The sequence below is a fragment of the Sorex fumeus genome, unplaced genomic scaffold, assembly GCF_029834395.1.
Source record: "Sorex fumeus unplaced genomic scaffold, SorFum_2.1 ptg000063l, whole genome shotgun sequence".
NCBI classification, from domain to species: Eukaryota; Metazoa; Chordata; class Mammalia; order Eulipotyphla; family Soricidae; genus Sorex; species Sorex fumeus.
The window spans coordinates 29762456-29777874 of NW_026606120.1; the positions used below are offsets into that span (position 1 = coordinate 29762456).

The 15419-nt window shown below is 39.3% G+C and overlaps 1 pseudogene; it reads left to right on the plus strand.

Moving 5' to 3' along the window:
* The window catches only part of LOC130034978 (contactin-associated protein-like 3), a 156003-nt pseudogene that overhangs the window by 108442 nt on the left and 32142 nt on the right, over positions 1 to 15419 (plus strand).

A 15419-nucleotide genomic window follows, 5' to 3' on the forward strand; every position in this document is an offset into this window, starting at 1 on the left:
AGGAAAAGTTAATTTTTCATTAAATAATTAATTGATTTAATTTAGTTCCAAGTGAATGTCAAACATATTTTTGTTGTTGTTTAGAATGTTGACAAGTTTTGTGGTTGTTTAGAATGTTGACAAATTGTTCCAAAATGTATATGGACAAGAAACGAAGAATGAATAGCTAAAATACATCCCATAATAGAAGCCAGGTGAGAGAAGAATCCCACCTAATAAATATGAGAATGTGTTACAATGCTGAGTAATGGTCTCTTTATTAGTGAGAAAACAGAACAAAACCCAATGGAGAGCCTATATTTGAGTTTCAAATTATGTACTGCTAGATGGTAATTATGATCTCACCAATTATTTTCTTCCAAGCAGTGTGAAACTTGAAAGTTGACCCAATATTTCTCCCAGTAAATTTCCCAATGCAAGTAAGGAGTCAAAAGTTCTGCTATGCCTCAAAAAGCAGTCTACGAAATACAGCAAGCAGTAAGAATTATTCCTGGTGCATGAGGAAAGGAACCAAACACAAAATAGACGTAGGTTTAGAAGTTCTCTTACTGAATGTTTAAAATTATTGTGAGAAATTATCTGATATGTAACATTTACAAATTTGGGAGGAAATAGAGAGGTCCTTAAGGGGCCAGAGATTGTCCAGGGGTTAAGTCACTTGCCTTCCAAGTAGCCTGCCCAGGTTTAAGCCCTTGCACCATCTATAGTCCCTAAGAACCACCAGGCCTGATCTCTGATAGTCGAGTCAGAAGTAACCCCAAAGTAACACCAAGTATGACACAATCAGACAAAAAATAGAGGTAAGAGGAAAGCATTTAATTATAAGTTAGGCAAATTTTAATGGGTGTGGGAACTCTGGAAATTAATAAATGCTGCATAAAATGAATATAGTCAACAATGATGTGTGCCCATAAAGAACTGTTAAATTAGAATTTCTCAAAATTCCCTTAGATAAAGGGAATCTGCCTGATTCTTACAGTAAGCAACAACATGAAAAAGACTATTGTTATTGCCTAATAAACACTATCTGCATTACAATTTCTTAAGATTTTTCAGGGCTCTTTATGCATTGTCTATAAAATAGAATGAAAGTGTAGTTTTGTACTGCTTTGAGAAATAGAGCATTTAAAACGTTATTTAAAACCAAAAATATTCAATAAGTTATGTAATGGGCTGGAGTGATAGCACAGTGGGTAGGGTGTTTGCCTTGCACGCAGCCAACATGGTCGACCCGAGTTCGATTCCTCCGCCCTTCTCGGAGAGCCTGGCAAACTACCAAGAGTATCTCGCCCTCACGGCAAAGCTTGACAAGCTACCAGTGACGTATTCGATATGCCAAACACAGTAACAAGAAGTCTCAAAATGGAGACGTTACTGGCCCCACTCGAGCAAATCGATGAACAACAGGAGGACAGTGACAGTGACAGAAGTTATAATATAATTATTTTTCTTCTAGTATACTTCAGTGTTTTTCAGTTCTTTGTGTACTTGGTTGCCTTCTGGCTGTATTCTTCTTCTATGATACTTTTTTTTTTCATTTTGGGTCAAACTCAGCAATGCACAGGGGTTACTCCTGGCTCTGCACTCAGGAATTACTCCTGACTGTTCTCAGGGGACCATATGGGATTCTGGGGATTAAACCTGGGTCAGCCGCCTGTAAGGCAAAAGCCCTACCCATTGTGCTATCGCTCCAGCCCTCATTTGTAGCATTACTGATATCAAACACTAAAACTAGTTTCAGCTTATTTTAGCAAAGTTAATTTCCAGACAGATCTCCCCATAAACCAAGCTTGCACTCTAGATCGTTGACCACTCTTCCTGACCAAACCAGGTATTATATGCTTGGGATGATTTCTGCCAGTGTGCGGTAAATACAGGGATTAGGCAGATAAAACTGTTACTTCATTTTATCTGAGTTTTAAAAACAGCTAGAATCAAAGCATTTTTTTTAACATTCAAGATATTTCATTCACATATGTATGTGTATGTATTGTCTTACCATGAGCACTGATGGTCTCTTGGCTAAAACTCTAAAACAAATGTTTTAATTTTTTACTTCAAGGAAATATTTTGGAACCTAAGCAGAATTTGACTAAGTATTAGTCATGATTTTCTGCAAAGCTTATTAAGTTGAGCCATTCGAAGTAATTTTTTTTAACCTATGGAATTGCAGTTGAAAATGCTTCAGCTTGCCTAGCTAGGAGTGGTCATTTGGTAATTTTAAAAATCAAAACTTACTAGGTTTGTCACAAAGCATCAGAAGGATAAGTGGGACAAGTTATTATTTATTAAAAAATCAGATACACATATGTAATTGAGGTACACAGTATAATAGTCAACAGTTTTGGGACCAAAGAAATAGCATAGTAGGTAAAATGCTCGCTGTGCAGTCAGTCTGGGTTTGATCTTTATTACCCCATATGGCCTCTTGAGTGCTGCCAGGAAAGAGTTCTGTGCACAGAGTCAGGAGAAATCCCTGAACACAGCTGGGCATAACCTCCAACTAAAATGCAACAAATAAAAAACTTAGAGTTTATAAGTGTTCTTACTTTCTCTAGAAAGGTGACAAAGCAAGCTTATCACCTACACCTTGTTTTCTTTGTTTGATGGAACCATAGAATTATGCTTCCTAAAACATTATTTTTGTACTGAGGCATCATTGTTGTTATAATATAAACTGTTTCCTGGGGCCACAAATGATGATTTCTATACATGTCCGATATACAGAAGATTCTTATAATTGTCAAGAGAGTATATTGTGACAATAATTAACATGCCACTTTTACACCCACAAACACACACACACACAGTGAGTCTCTTTAATCATTTTAAGAGTCCATCACATCACACCTTTTGCCTTGGTGTTGGACAGTAATTTGTTTTTTAAGTTCATTTCATTAACAAATAAGGAAATGCTGACAACTATAGTAGGAGTTTCTTAAACACCTTTGAAGTTTTGAGAATTCCAAACATAAAGCTTACCACCTGAATGTTATTGTTTATTTGCTTTTTTAATTTATGAAGACTGATTACTGTCACTCGCATAAAATTTCTACATATAACAATTTACACAGTGGCTAACCTAGAGCAGTGAGCTGCTTAGTGGCATTAAAAATGTTACCTCTAGTCTGTCCCTTTACTATAGTTGTGGACCAGTCTGCTTTCTTTACTGTTGTGTTGTCAATAAACATGATCTCTGATCTTCAGATGGCCCCAATAAATATTTTGCTATCTTTGTCAATGTTTAAAAAAAGGTAAAGGCCCTCCCGTTGATCGTCGATTTGCTCGAGCGGGCCCAGTAACGTCTCCATTGGAGACTTTGTTGTTACTGTGTCTGGCATATCGAGTACTCTCGGTAGCTTGCCGGGCTCTCCGAGAGGGGCGGAGGAATCGAACTCGGGTCGGCCATGTTGGCCGCTTGTAAGGCGAATGCCCTACCCGCTGTGCTATCTATTTTCTTTTCTCACTGCTGGGTAACGACAAATTTAGCTTGATAACTTTTGAACTGTGATGAAAGACTATTATGTGGATGTGTGTTGCTCAGAATAATGTTTTGTGGTTGTCTTTGTTTTCTAGGCCCAGTGATACAGTCATACTCTCCCATAAGGAGCATCTGCCTGTCACTCAGATAGTGACAACAAACACAGGCCAACGACACTCTGAAGCAAGCTTTACATTGGGGCCTCTGCTTTGCCAGGGGGACAGTAAGTGACATAAAGGAATTGTCCTGTCTCCTGAAAATACATGTCAGTGCTCTAGGAGGAATTTGGGTGCATGGGTTCTAACTCTATGCAATTAGCACTCATAAATGAAGTTTTACTATCTTACTTGTAAATAAAAACATTACATTTCTACTGGATGAGTGTTTTAAATTATTTTATGTTTTTAATACTTTAATTGAATCACCACGAGATTGAGAATTACAAAGCTGTTCATGATTGGGTTTCAGTCACACAATGTTCCAACACCCATCCTTACACCAGTGCACATTTCCCAGCATCAGTATCCCCAGATTCCCTCTCATCACTGCCCCCCACTCCCCTTCACTCCCGTCTGCCTCTATGGCAGGCACCTCTCTCTCTCTCTCTCTCTCTCTCTCTCTCTCTCTCTCTCTCTCTCTCTCTCTCTCCCCCACCTCTCTCCCGCTCCCTCTCCCACTTCTCTCTCTCTCCCTCTCCCTCTCTCCCTCTCTTTCTCTTCTCTTATTTTGGCCATTATATTTTGGAAAATAGTTACTAAAATGTTATGATGTATATTGATCTCTGATCTTCAGATGGCCCCAATTTTCAATTCTTGTTGTCACACTAGGCCCACCTCTAGCTTGAATACCCTTCATCCCCCACACACTTGTGGAGATTTCCAATCATTCACCAGTCCTCCTTGCTCCAGTTTTCCATGGCCTTGAATATTAGTTTCATACTATTTTTTTTGTATCCCAGAAATGAATGCAGTGATTCTATATCGTCCCTCTCCTTCTGACTCATTCCACTCCACATGATACTCTCCATTTCCGTCTATTTATAGGAAAATTTCATGACTTTATTTTTCCTGTGTAGCACTAGTTATGTAGATGTACTATAGTTTCTTTTTCTAGTCATATCTTCTTGTACACTCAAGTTGTTTCCAAACTCTTGCTATTGTAAATATTGTAAGTAGTGCTGCAATAAACATAGAAGTGCAGGTGATGTTTCTTCTTGCTTTTATTTTTGTACCCATGTATTATGAGTTTTTAATGTAGTATCTAAAGAAAGTTACTATTTTGAGATTCATGGAACTGGAGCGTGGCAGCATATTTTAACACAATATGTCAAAAAATAAAGAAAATATTTACCCAACAATCTTACTTTACTAGTTATGTGTATGGTCACGCCATTCTTCCTGTTACTCCTTAGACTCTCACAAAAGTCATATAATTCATCAACAAACCTCACTGCTTCAATATCAAAAGTAGATCCATTATCCACCTCCATGCCCACATCTCTGGTCTGGATGTTGCTGGAACCCCATAACTGATCTTGATACTACCTCTGTTTACCTCACTGACACTGCACACAACTGTCAGAGGGAATGAGTCAGAACAACACAGTTTCCATATCACTCTCCTCACTGCTCTTATGGGGTGATCACCAGTATAGACCCAGGCAGCGCTGCCCCAGGGCCTTCCAGGATGTCAGTGGTGGCTGTGGAGCAAAAACCTTTGCTGGGGCCCTGTGTGAATGGGTGTTGTGTCAGGAAATCACAATATTCCAGCACTTTGCTTTTTTCTTTTTTAATTTTTAATAGTGTGACATCATGAGATACAGTTGCAGACTTAGACATTTTTGTGCTTGGGTTTCAATTATACAATGATCAAATACCCATCCCTCCACCAGTGCCCATTTCCCACCAACACGGATCCCAGTATCCATCCCACCCCCCCCATCTCCCCCATTCCACCCCGCCTCTGTGGAATTCCCTTTTGTTCTCTCTCTCTCTCCTTTTGGGTCCTGTGGTTTGCAAGAGAGGCACTGAGTGACAATCATGTTTGATCTATAGTCCACTTTCCGCATGCTTCTCCCATCCTGGGAGGATGCTCCCAACACCTTTATTTGGTGTTCCCTTCTCTATCTGAGCTGCCTTTTCCCCTAACATGTGTGGTTGGCCTCCAAGTCACGAAGTAAAATTCCTGGTACTAATCTCGGCCATTCTTGGGTGTTAGTCTCCTATTTCGTTACTTTATGTTCCCCAGATGAATGCAGTCTTTCCATGTCTATCCCTTTCTTTCTGAGTCATCTCAATTAACATGATACTTTTCATGTAGTACCACTTCTATGTAAATTTCATGATTTCGTCTTTTCAAACAGCTACATAGTACTCCATTGTGTAAATGTACCAAAGTTTCTTTAACCAGTCATCTGTTCTCGGGCACTCAGGTTTTTTCCAGATTCTGGCTATTGTAAAGAGTGCTGCAATGAACAAACGATTGCAGATGTTACTTCGACTATACTTTTTTGCCTCTCTGGGATATATTCCCAGGAGTGGTATTGCTGGATCAAATGTGAGCTCAATTTCTACTTTTTTGAGAATCCTCCATATTATTTTCCAAAAGAGCTGAACCAGTCGGCATTCCCACCAGCAATGAAGGAGGGTCCCTTTCTCGCCACATCAGTGCCAACACCAGGTGCTTTTGTTCTTTTGATGTGGACCGGCCTCTGTGATATGAGACGGTATCTCATTTGTGTTTTGATCTGCATCTCCCTGATGATTAGTGGTGTACAGCATGTTATCATGTGCCTTTTTGCTATTCAGATTTCTTCTTTGAGAAAGTTTCGGTTCACTTCATCACCCCATTTTTTGATTCGGTTGGATGTTTTTTCTTGTGGAGTTCAACGAGTACTTTGTATATCCTTGATATCAACCCCTTGTCAGATGGGTATGGGGCGAATATACTTTCCCATTCTGTGCACTGTCTTTGTAGTTTGGTCACTGTTTCTTTTGAGGTGCAGAAACTTCTTAGTTTAAGATAGTCCCATTTGTCTATCTATGTTTTCACTTGCTTGGCCAGTGGCGTGTCATCTTTGAAGATACCGTTAGCTTTGATATCGTGGAGGGTTTTGCTACCCTAGTCTTCAATGTACCTAATGGATTCCAGTCTGATGTTGAGGTCTTTAATCCATTTTGATCTTACTTTTTTCACATAGTGTTAGTAGAGATCTGAACCCATTTTTTTGCATGTAGCCTTCCAGTTTTGTTGGAACAATTTGTTAAAGATGCTTTCCTTGCTCTACTTCACATTTCTTATTCCCTTATCAAAGATTAGATGATCATAAATTTGGGGGCAGATATCAGTATATTCAACCCTGTTCCATTGGTCTGCAGCTCTGCCTTTGTTGCTTTGTAGTAAAGTTTGAAGTTGGGGAGGTTGATTCCTCCAATATTCTTTTTCCCAAGAATTGCTTTAGCTATTGTTTCATATGAATTGCTCCGTTTCTTTGAAGTATGTCATGGGTATCCTTATAGGGATCTCATTGAATTTGTACAATGCTTTGGGGAGTATTGCCATTTCGACCATGTTAATTCTCCTGATCCATGAGCCGGGGATATTTTTCCATTTCCTCATGTACTCTTTTATTCCCTGAAGTAGCCTTTTGTAGTTTTCTTTGTACACGTCTTTTACGTCATTAGTCAAGCTAATTCCTAGGTACTTGATTTTCTGGGGCATAATTGTAAATGGGATCGTGTTTTTCATGTCACTTTCTTCTCTCTCACTATTTGCATATAGGAAAGCCATGGACTTTTGGGTATTGATTTTATAGCCTGCAATTTTACTATACAAGTCTATTGTTTCTAGGTGTTTCTTGGTAGAGGTTTTAGGGTTCTCTAAGTATACTATCATATCATCTGTGAATAGTGAGAGCTTGATTTCTTCCTTTCCTACCTGAATACCCTTAATATCTTTTTCTTGCCTGACCACTATTGCAAGTACTTCCAGTACTATATTGAACAGAAGTGGAGAGAGTGAGCACCCTTGTCTCGTCCCTGATCTTAGATGGAAACCTCTTAGTTTTTCCTCATTGATTATGATGCTTGCCATAAGCTTGTGGTAGATGGCTTTAACTATGGCTTCTATCCCAATTTTGGCGAGGGTTTTCATCATAAACGGATGCTGGATCTTGTCAAATGCTTTCTCTGTATCGATTGATACAATCATACGGTTTTTGTCTTTTCTTTTGTTGATATGATGGATTATGTTGATTGATTTCTGAATGTTAAACCATCCTTGAATCCCCTGGATGAATCCCACTTAGTCACATGAATGATATTTTTGATGAGTTTTTGAATTCTATTTGCTAGTATTTTCTTGACAATCTTCGCATCTGTGTTCATCAGGGATAACGGCCTTTTCTTTTCTTTTCTTTTCTTTTCTTTTCTTCTTTTCTTGTGATGTCTTTTTTCTTTTTGGTTTTAGAGAGATATGGGATTCATAGAAACTTTGGGAGAGTTTCTGTTTCTTCAATTTCTTGGAAAAGCTTGAGAAGAACTGGCAATAGGTCCTCTTTAAATGTTTGGAAAAATTCACTAGTGAATCCATCTGGACCTGAGCTTTTGTTTTTTGGAAGAATTTTGATTACAGTTTCAATTTCCTTGATGTTAATAGGACTCTTCTAGTATTCTAGATCTTCTTGATTCAGCCTTGGGAGATTATAAGAATCCAGAAATTTATCCACTTCTTCTAGGTTCTCTTATTTTGTGGCATACTGACTTTCAACATAATCTCTGATGATCTTTTGAATTTCTTTGGTTTCTGTTGTGATATTCCCCTTCTCATTTCTGATTCGGTTTATTGGGGTTCTCTCTCTCCCTCTCTCTCCCTCTCTCTCTTTCTTTGTGAGTCTTGCTAATGGTTTATCTATCTTGTTTATTTTCTCATAGAACCAGCTCTTGGTTTCATTGATCTTTTGGATTGTTTTTTGTGTTTCCATGTTGTTAATTTCTACTCTAAGTTTTCTGACCTCTTTCCTTCTGCCGGGTTTGGGCTCCTTTTTTGGTCCTTTTCTAAGATCTTGAGCTGTGAAGTCAAGGTGTGTATGTGGGCCCTTTCTTCCTTTCTGAGAAATGCTTGCAGAGCCATAAATTTTCCCCTTAATGTGGCTTTAGCTGCGTCCCATAAGTTCTGGTAGCTCGTGTCTTCATTCTCATGTTTCCAGGTACCTTTTAATTCGTCCTTGACGTCCTTCCTCATTGTTCTACGTTGAGTTGTTTAATTTCCAGGTGTTTGATTTGGTTCTCCATGTCTGTGTGTGATTCGCTTCTATGTTCAGTGCATCATGGTTTGAAAAAAATGTTGATACTATTTCTGTCTTCCTGATTCTATTGAGGTATGTTTTTTTGGCCTAGCACGTGGTCAATTTTGAAAAATGTTCCGTGTTCCCTGGAGAAGAATGTGTATTCTTTCTTTTTGGGCTGTAAATCCCTCTTAGGTCTATAAGTCCTCTCTATTCTGTTTCTTCCTTCAAAGCCATTTTTTCCTTGCTGAGTTTTGTTCTTATTGATCCAGAGGTGATAATGTGATGTTGAAGTCTCCAGTGGCTACTATTGTCTTGCTAGCAATGTCCTTAAAATTGTTAGCAGTTGTTTAAAATATTTAGCTGTTCCCTCATTAGGTGCGAATACATTTAAGAGTGTGATTTCTTCCTGTTGTACATATCCCTTGATGAATAGAAAATGGCCTTCACTGTCCCTTCTAATCTTTTTCAACCTGAAATGTAAGTCGTTGAATACTAGTATGGCCACCCCAGCTTTTTTGAGGGAGCTTTTTCTTGCAGGATTGTTTTTCATCCTTTAACTTTGAGTCTGTGTTTGCTCTGACTGTTCAGATGAGTTTCTTGTAGGCAGCAGAATGTTGGGTTCTGTCTCTGAATCCATTTTGCCACTCTGTGTCTCTTAATTGGTGAATTTAGATTGTTGACATTGAGAGAAATTATTTTATGGGGCTTTGTGTCATCTTTCTGTAAGGGTCTGTTGTGCTTTGTAGGGTTTGTCTTGTCTTATAGTAGCCCCTTTATCCCTTCTTTTAGGTTTGGATTTGAGTCTATGAAGTTTCTGAGCTGTTGTTTATCCAGAAAATAGTGTACCGTTCCTTTCGTGTTTGAGTGAGAGTTTAGCCGGATAGAGTATTCTTGGTGAAGTGCTCAATTCAGTGAGTTTTTTCACTATATCCCACCATTGCCTTCAGATTTGGAGGGTTTTCTCTGATAGGTCTGCTCTGAATCTAAGAGGTGCTCCTTTGTATGTGATTTACTTCTTTGAACGTGCTGCTTGCAGTATTGTGTCTCTATCAGCAGCATCCACCATTCTATGCTATGTCTTGGAGTGTTATTGTTAGGGTCTCTTATAGCTGCCACCCTTTGGGCTCCTTGAATCTGAATGGCTGCATTGTCCAGCTCTGGGAATTTTTCAGCAATGATTTGTTTAATCGTTGCTTTTTTATTGGGATTGTTTCCCTGATCCTTGGTACTCCAACGATTCTAATGTTGTTCCTCTTGGAATCATCCTCTAGGACTCTGATTCGCTCTAGAGCTATTTTGAGGTCTGTTTCCATTGTTTTTTTGTTTGTTTGTTTGTTTGTTTGTTTATAAGCTTCGTGCAGCTGATCTTCCAGCTCACTGATTCTGTCTTCAGCTGTAGTCATTCTACTGTTGAGGGCACACACTGAGTTTTTTATATCATCTACCGAGTCCTTCAATCATGACACTTCTGTCCATAGCTTTCCAATTTCTGCTCTCATTTCTTCCTGTAATTTCTCGATTTTCCGATCCATTGTTTCCGTCATGTCCTCCTTATTTTATTGGATAACTGTGTCACTGTTTCTTTGAGTTCATTGAACATCTTCATTACTTCATATCTGAATTCTTATCAGAGAGGTCCCTTAGGTGAGTAATACCTAATGAGGCTTCTGGACTCTTTTCATCATCCTTTTCTCATGGTGGGCATTTGCACTGTTTCTTCATGTTGGTAAGGTGGCATGGAGACTGAGAGTTATATGAGATTGCTGGGTATGATTAATTTACCTGTGGCCGCTCAGTCCAAAATTAGGTCACGCCTACTTCTGCGAGGCCACGCCCACTGTGGAAGAGGCCATGCACCCTATGGGTACCTGGTGTGTGTGAGGGGTACAACCTGAGGGATGGAGAGATCAGGTGTTGGGAATGAACAGGAAGAGGCTCAGGGATGATAGGCTCAGGGTCTTAGAGAACGTCTGGTGCACGTAGGCAGTGAAAGCGAAGTCTCAGGTTCGAATTAAGACTGACCTGAGGGATAGAAAGGTCAGACGCAGCGTTGGGGACGAACCTATTCTCACTGTTTGTATCCCTTCTTTTTGTAAACAGATTCGTTTTGGAATTCAGCTTCCTTCAATACTGAAACATCATACCTCCATTTCCCAGCATTCCGTGGAGAACTTAGTGCTGACATGTCTTTCTTTTTTAAGACCACAGCCCCTTCTGGAGTGTTAGTAGAAAACCTGGGAATCACAGGCTTCATCCGGCTGGAGCTGCGTGGTGAGTGACCTTATCTGGACATAGCCACTGAGTACCCAATTATTAATAATGTCCCTTATAGACCTAATTTTTATAAGATGCCTGTTTCTTTTTCAGTTGTATTTCTCTATTAAATACTAAAATTCTATAATCGTTAATAATCATTTCAATAGTAAGGCAATGGATTGTGATATCCTATGCCAATTTTGTGTTGTGAATAGCAATTTGTATAATCAGAATTTGACACCAAATGGGCCAAATAGCATCCTACTAGGCTATGAAACTGTTTGATATAATTCATTAGGTATATTATAATTGTTTTGTGCAGAGGTTAATTTCTTGCTTCCAAAATTTCATACAGTGCATGCAATAAAGTTATGTGAAGATTTAAACCGTTTTTACATGAATACATTTGTCATATTAAACCAGGTAAATTGTTCATTTTAGTACTAAATATTTAGTAATTACTTAGCAAGATGAATAGTGCACCTGAGAAGGAATATGCTAAAATAGTTTTACTTTTTCCCTCCAGGTACAGACTTATTTTGCTCTTAAGCCAACTGGGAATGGCAGTCTGTTTTAGCCCAAGGTCCCCTTTAAGCGAGCATGTCACCATACTCTTCTCACATCTACTCAAGTCATGTTTTCTCCCTGTGAATGACCATAAGCAACTCACATCTATATTTCTAGCTTCTGCGGAAGTGACCTTTTCATTTGATGTGGGAAATGGACCTTGTGAAGTCAAAGTGAAGTCCTCTACCCCCTTGAATGACAATCAGTGGCACTATGTGAAGGCAGAGAGGAACATTAAGGAAGCAGCTCTCCAAGTGGATCAGCTCCCTGTCAGAACCCAGTCGGGCCCTGCTGATGGGCACTCCCGCTTACAGCTCAACAGCCAGCTCTTTGTCGGTGGGTGCTGTCATTCATAACTGTGCAGTGCTGGGAGTAGATTCAATGACCAAGAGACAATGGTTACTATAAATAGTTACCATAGCAATGGCAAAACAATACTACTATGGGCTCCATAATCTCAGGTCTCCATATTTAACATATAGTGTTGGGTGGAGATCCAGAGGGATCAAGGGGCTTGACCACATATACAACCAAAAGAAAATTCTCAACTTGTATTGAACTGTTTCCCATGTTTGCACTCAATATCATATAGAGTCTATTTGTATTTCTTTCAGTCACTTCTTAACAATGTTCTTTATAAAACTCTTGCCCATTTTTGTCTATTTCTCCTACTTTGCCTCTCAGGGGAGTTAGAGAACATGCACTGTAACTGGGACCCAGTCATCATCTGTCTCCTGGGAAACAGATCTGAGGGGTCATGCAGACATCGCTCAGGGTGTTTATCCATGAACGACTCTCATCAGTCTGAACCTCAATTCTCTCTGCACCTCCCTTTGGTCCCATATCATGCACCATATTTAGGGTCCAAGCTTTCTCCTTTTTCCTCATAATCTTTTCTAAACATTAAATATCTGAGTCTTAGAAATATTCTCTCTTAATTTTCGTGCTTATTGTTTCACTGCTGTTAGTTTCTTCAATGGGGTAAAAATGATTTTTGCTACATTACATTTCAGACAATAGTAGTGTGATTTGGAAACTAAGCAGATTAAAGGATTCACTCTTACTTGGCTTTTTTTGTATGTTTTACATGAGACATTTCTAAGTAAATAAGGACACAACCCAATTAGATACAGACAAAAATCACAAACTAGCATACAGTCTGTTTTGCCAGAGTATACCTCCAGCATCTATGAGTCTAATGCCATGCAGTGAGTTAAACTATGTGTGTATACAGTTCATGGAATCATAAAATTCAACTTCAAGCATAATTAGTTCTTACCGAGCTAGAGTGTCCTTCAATTAATTATTGCAGATTATATTAAATAGCTCTATCTTCCGATTTCAAGTCTAGAGAAAGAACTAATGAAATGTTAAATTTTAAAAAAGAATTTATGAAAAATCTACTCCAAATTAACATTATCCCCTAGGGTAATATTACTGAAGCCTGAGAACTTAGCTGAAAATTCACATTTTGGGTAACTCCCATATCCCAGTATTGAGTTGAATCTCTAGAATGAGCCCTCAGATCTGTTTTTAAAACAAACTTCCAGCTTTCACCTGTGCTCCCAACTGTCACTGTTACTGTCCTCCCATTGTTCATTGATTTGCGCGAGAGGGTCTAGTAACGTCTCCATTGTAAGACTAGTTGTGACTGTGTTTGGCATATTGAATACATCACAGGGAGCTTGCCAGGCTTTGTCGTGCAGGCAAGATACTCTCGGTAGCTTGCCAGGCTCTCTGAGAGGGGCTGAGGAATCGAACCTGTGTTGGCCTGGTCTGCCATGCACAAGGCAAACGCTCTACCCACTATACTATCGCTCTAGCCCCCAACAGGTAAGAATAATTGTCTTAGGCTTACATAAGATGTGATCAATGGAAAGTATTTATTATTCAGGTAGTATTCAAACCATCCAGCTTCAGATTGTTATGATAGATAAGATAAGCTGAAACCATAGATATTGTCTCAAATTTCTTTTTCTTTGCTCTTTCCTTGATTCCTTTCTAAAGCTTCATTAATAGAGAGATCTCTAATATAAATATTTGTGTTATATAAAGAAAAATTTTAGATATGCTATTTGTATTATTATATAGTTCAATATATGATAGTCAAAACAAATTATAAAATTATATTATTACATATTCACAGTCATGGTCCTCCAGTTGTTCATCGATTTGCTTGAGTGGGCCCAATAACGTCTCCATTGGAGACTTTGTTGTTACTGTGTTTGGCATCGAATACATCATGGGGAGCTTGCCAGGCTTTGCCATGCCGGTGGGAGACTCTCGGTAGCTTGCCAGGCTCTCCGAGAGGGGCAGAGGAATCGAACTCAGGTCGGCCATGTTGGCTGCGTGCGAGGCAAATGCCCAACCGCTGTGCTATCGCTCTAGCCCAGCAATAATGATATTAATTACATAATAAATCACAAAGATTACAAAACAATGCACATAAATTTGCAATGCATATTTATATTTCAAAATTACAACTGTAATATTTTCTATGCATTCTAATCTATAATTTTATAATATATTGGAAAGATTTTTAATTATGTAACTGTATTCCACACATATTTCATTGAGTATAAATTTTGAAAAGGATCACTTTTCAAAGGATCACTTTGAAAGGATTCCTTTATAAACAATGATAGTTTATATTTCATTGTTCATAGTTTATGTTTATAAAGGAATGAATGTCAAAAATCAAAATGAAACATGAAAAATACTGTTAGAATATGTAACCGTATTGTTTCCATATTGTTGTTTGGTGATTTTTAAATTGACTAGAGTCTATATTTTCAAAACCACATATGATCATAACACGTGGGGCAGTATTTTAGTGTTAGTACTGTCATATATTTGCCCTGGAATATTAGCATGGCAAGACACAGGACTATGACACATCTGGGGTGTTTCTCTGGCAGGAGGTACAGCAACCAGGCGGAGAGGATTTCTGGGGTGCATCCGGGCCCTGTGTTTGAATGGGCTGGCCTTGGACTTGGAAGAAAGAGCCACAGTGACCCCAGGTGTGGAGCCAGGATGCCCAGGTCACTGTGCTAGCTATGGACATCTGTGCCACAATGGAGGCCTCTGCCAGGAGAGGCTAAGGGGGTTTGTGTGTGACTGCACCTCCTCTGCTTATGATGGGCCCTTCTGCTTCCATGGTGAGTGGAACCCGGGACAGGGCTCCTGGGGATGGAAAACACAAAATAATGTTGTAGTATATGGCTTGCAGAAACATCTCCCTGGGCTCTGTCTCCATCTTGCTGTTTAACTGGAGAAGAGAGCAGGTTCAGTTTGCAGACCTCAAAGACTATCCTGTGAAATCTTGGTGCCAGTCCTCAGAGGCCCCTCAGTGCAGTGTCACGAGGAGACCCATAACCTCCACCTCTGTCTGAACTGGATTTTCACATGGATCACTCCAGTGCAATTAAATATTACAAATAGTTAATATGTACATAATTATAAAAAATATAATATTATATATAATATGTACATAATTTCATGGAGTGATAGCAGAGCGGTAGGGCGTTTGCCTTGCACGCAGCCAACATGGCCGACCTGAGTTCAATTCCTCCGCCCCTCTTGGAGAGCCCGGCAAGCTACCGAGAGTATCTCGCCCGCACGGCAGAGCCTGGCAAGCTCCCTGTGACGTATTCGATATGCCAAACACAGTAACAACAAAGTCTCCAATGGAGACGTTACTGGGCCCGCTCGACGGGAGGGCCTTTACCTTACGAAGCATGTTGGATTACCAATCAATGTCATTTGATTTGGGTCTATGATGGGATTAGTTATTTTGTATCAATATTGCAAAGTTTGACTATTTACACT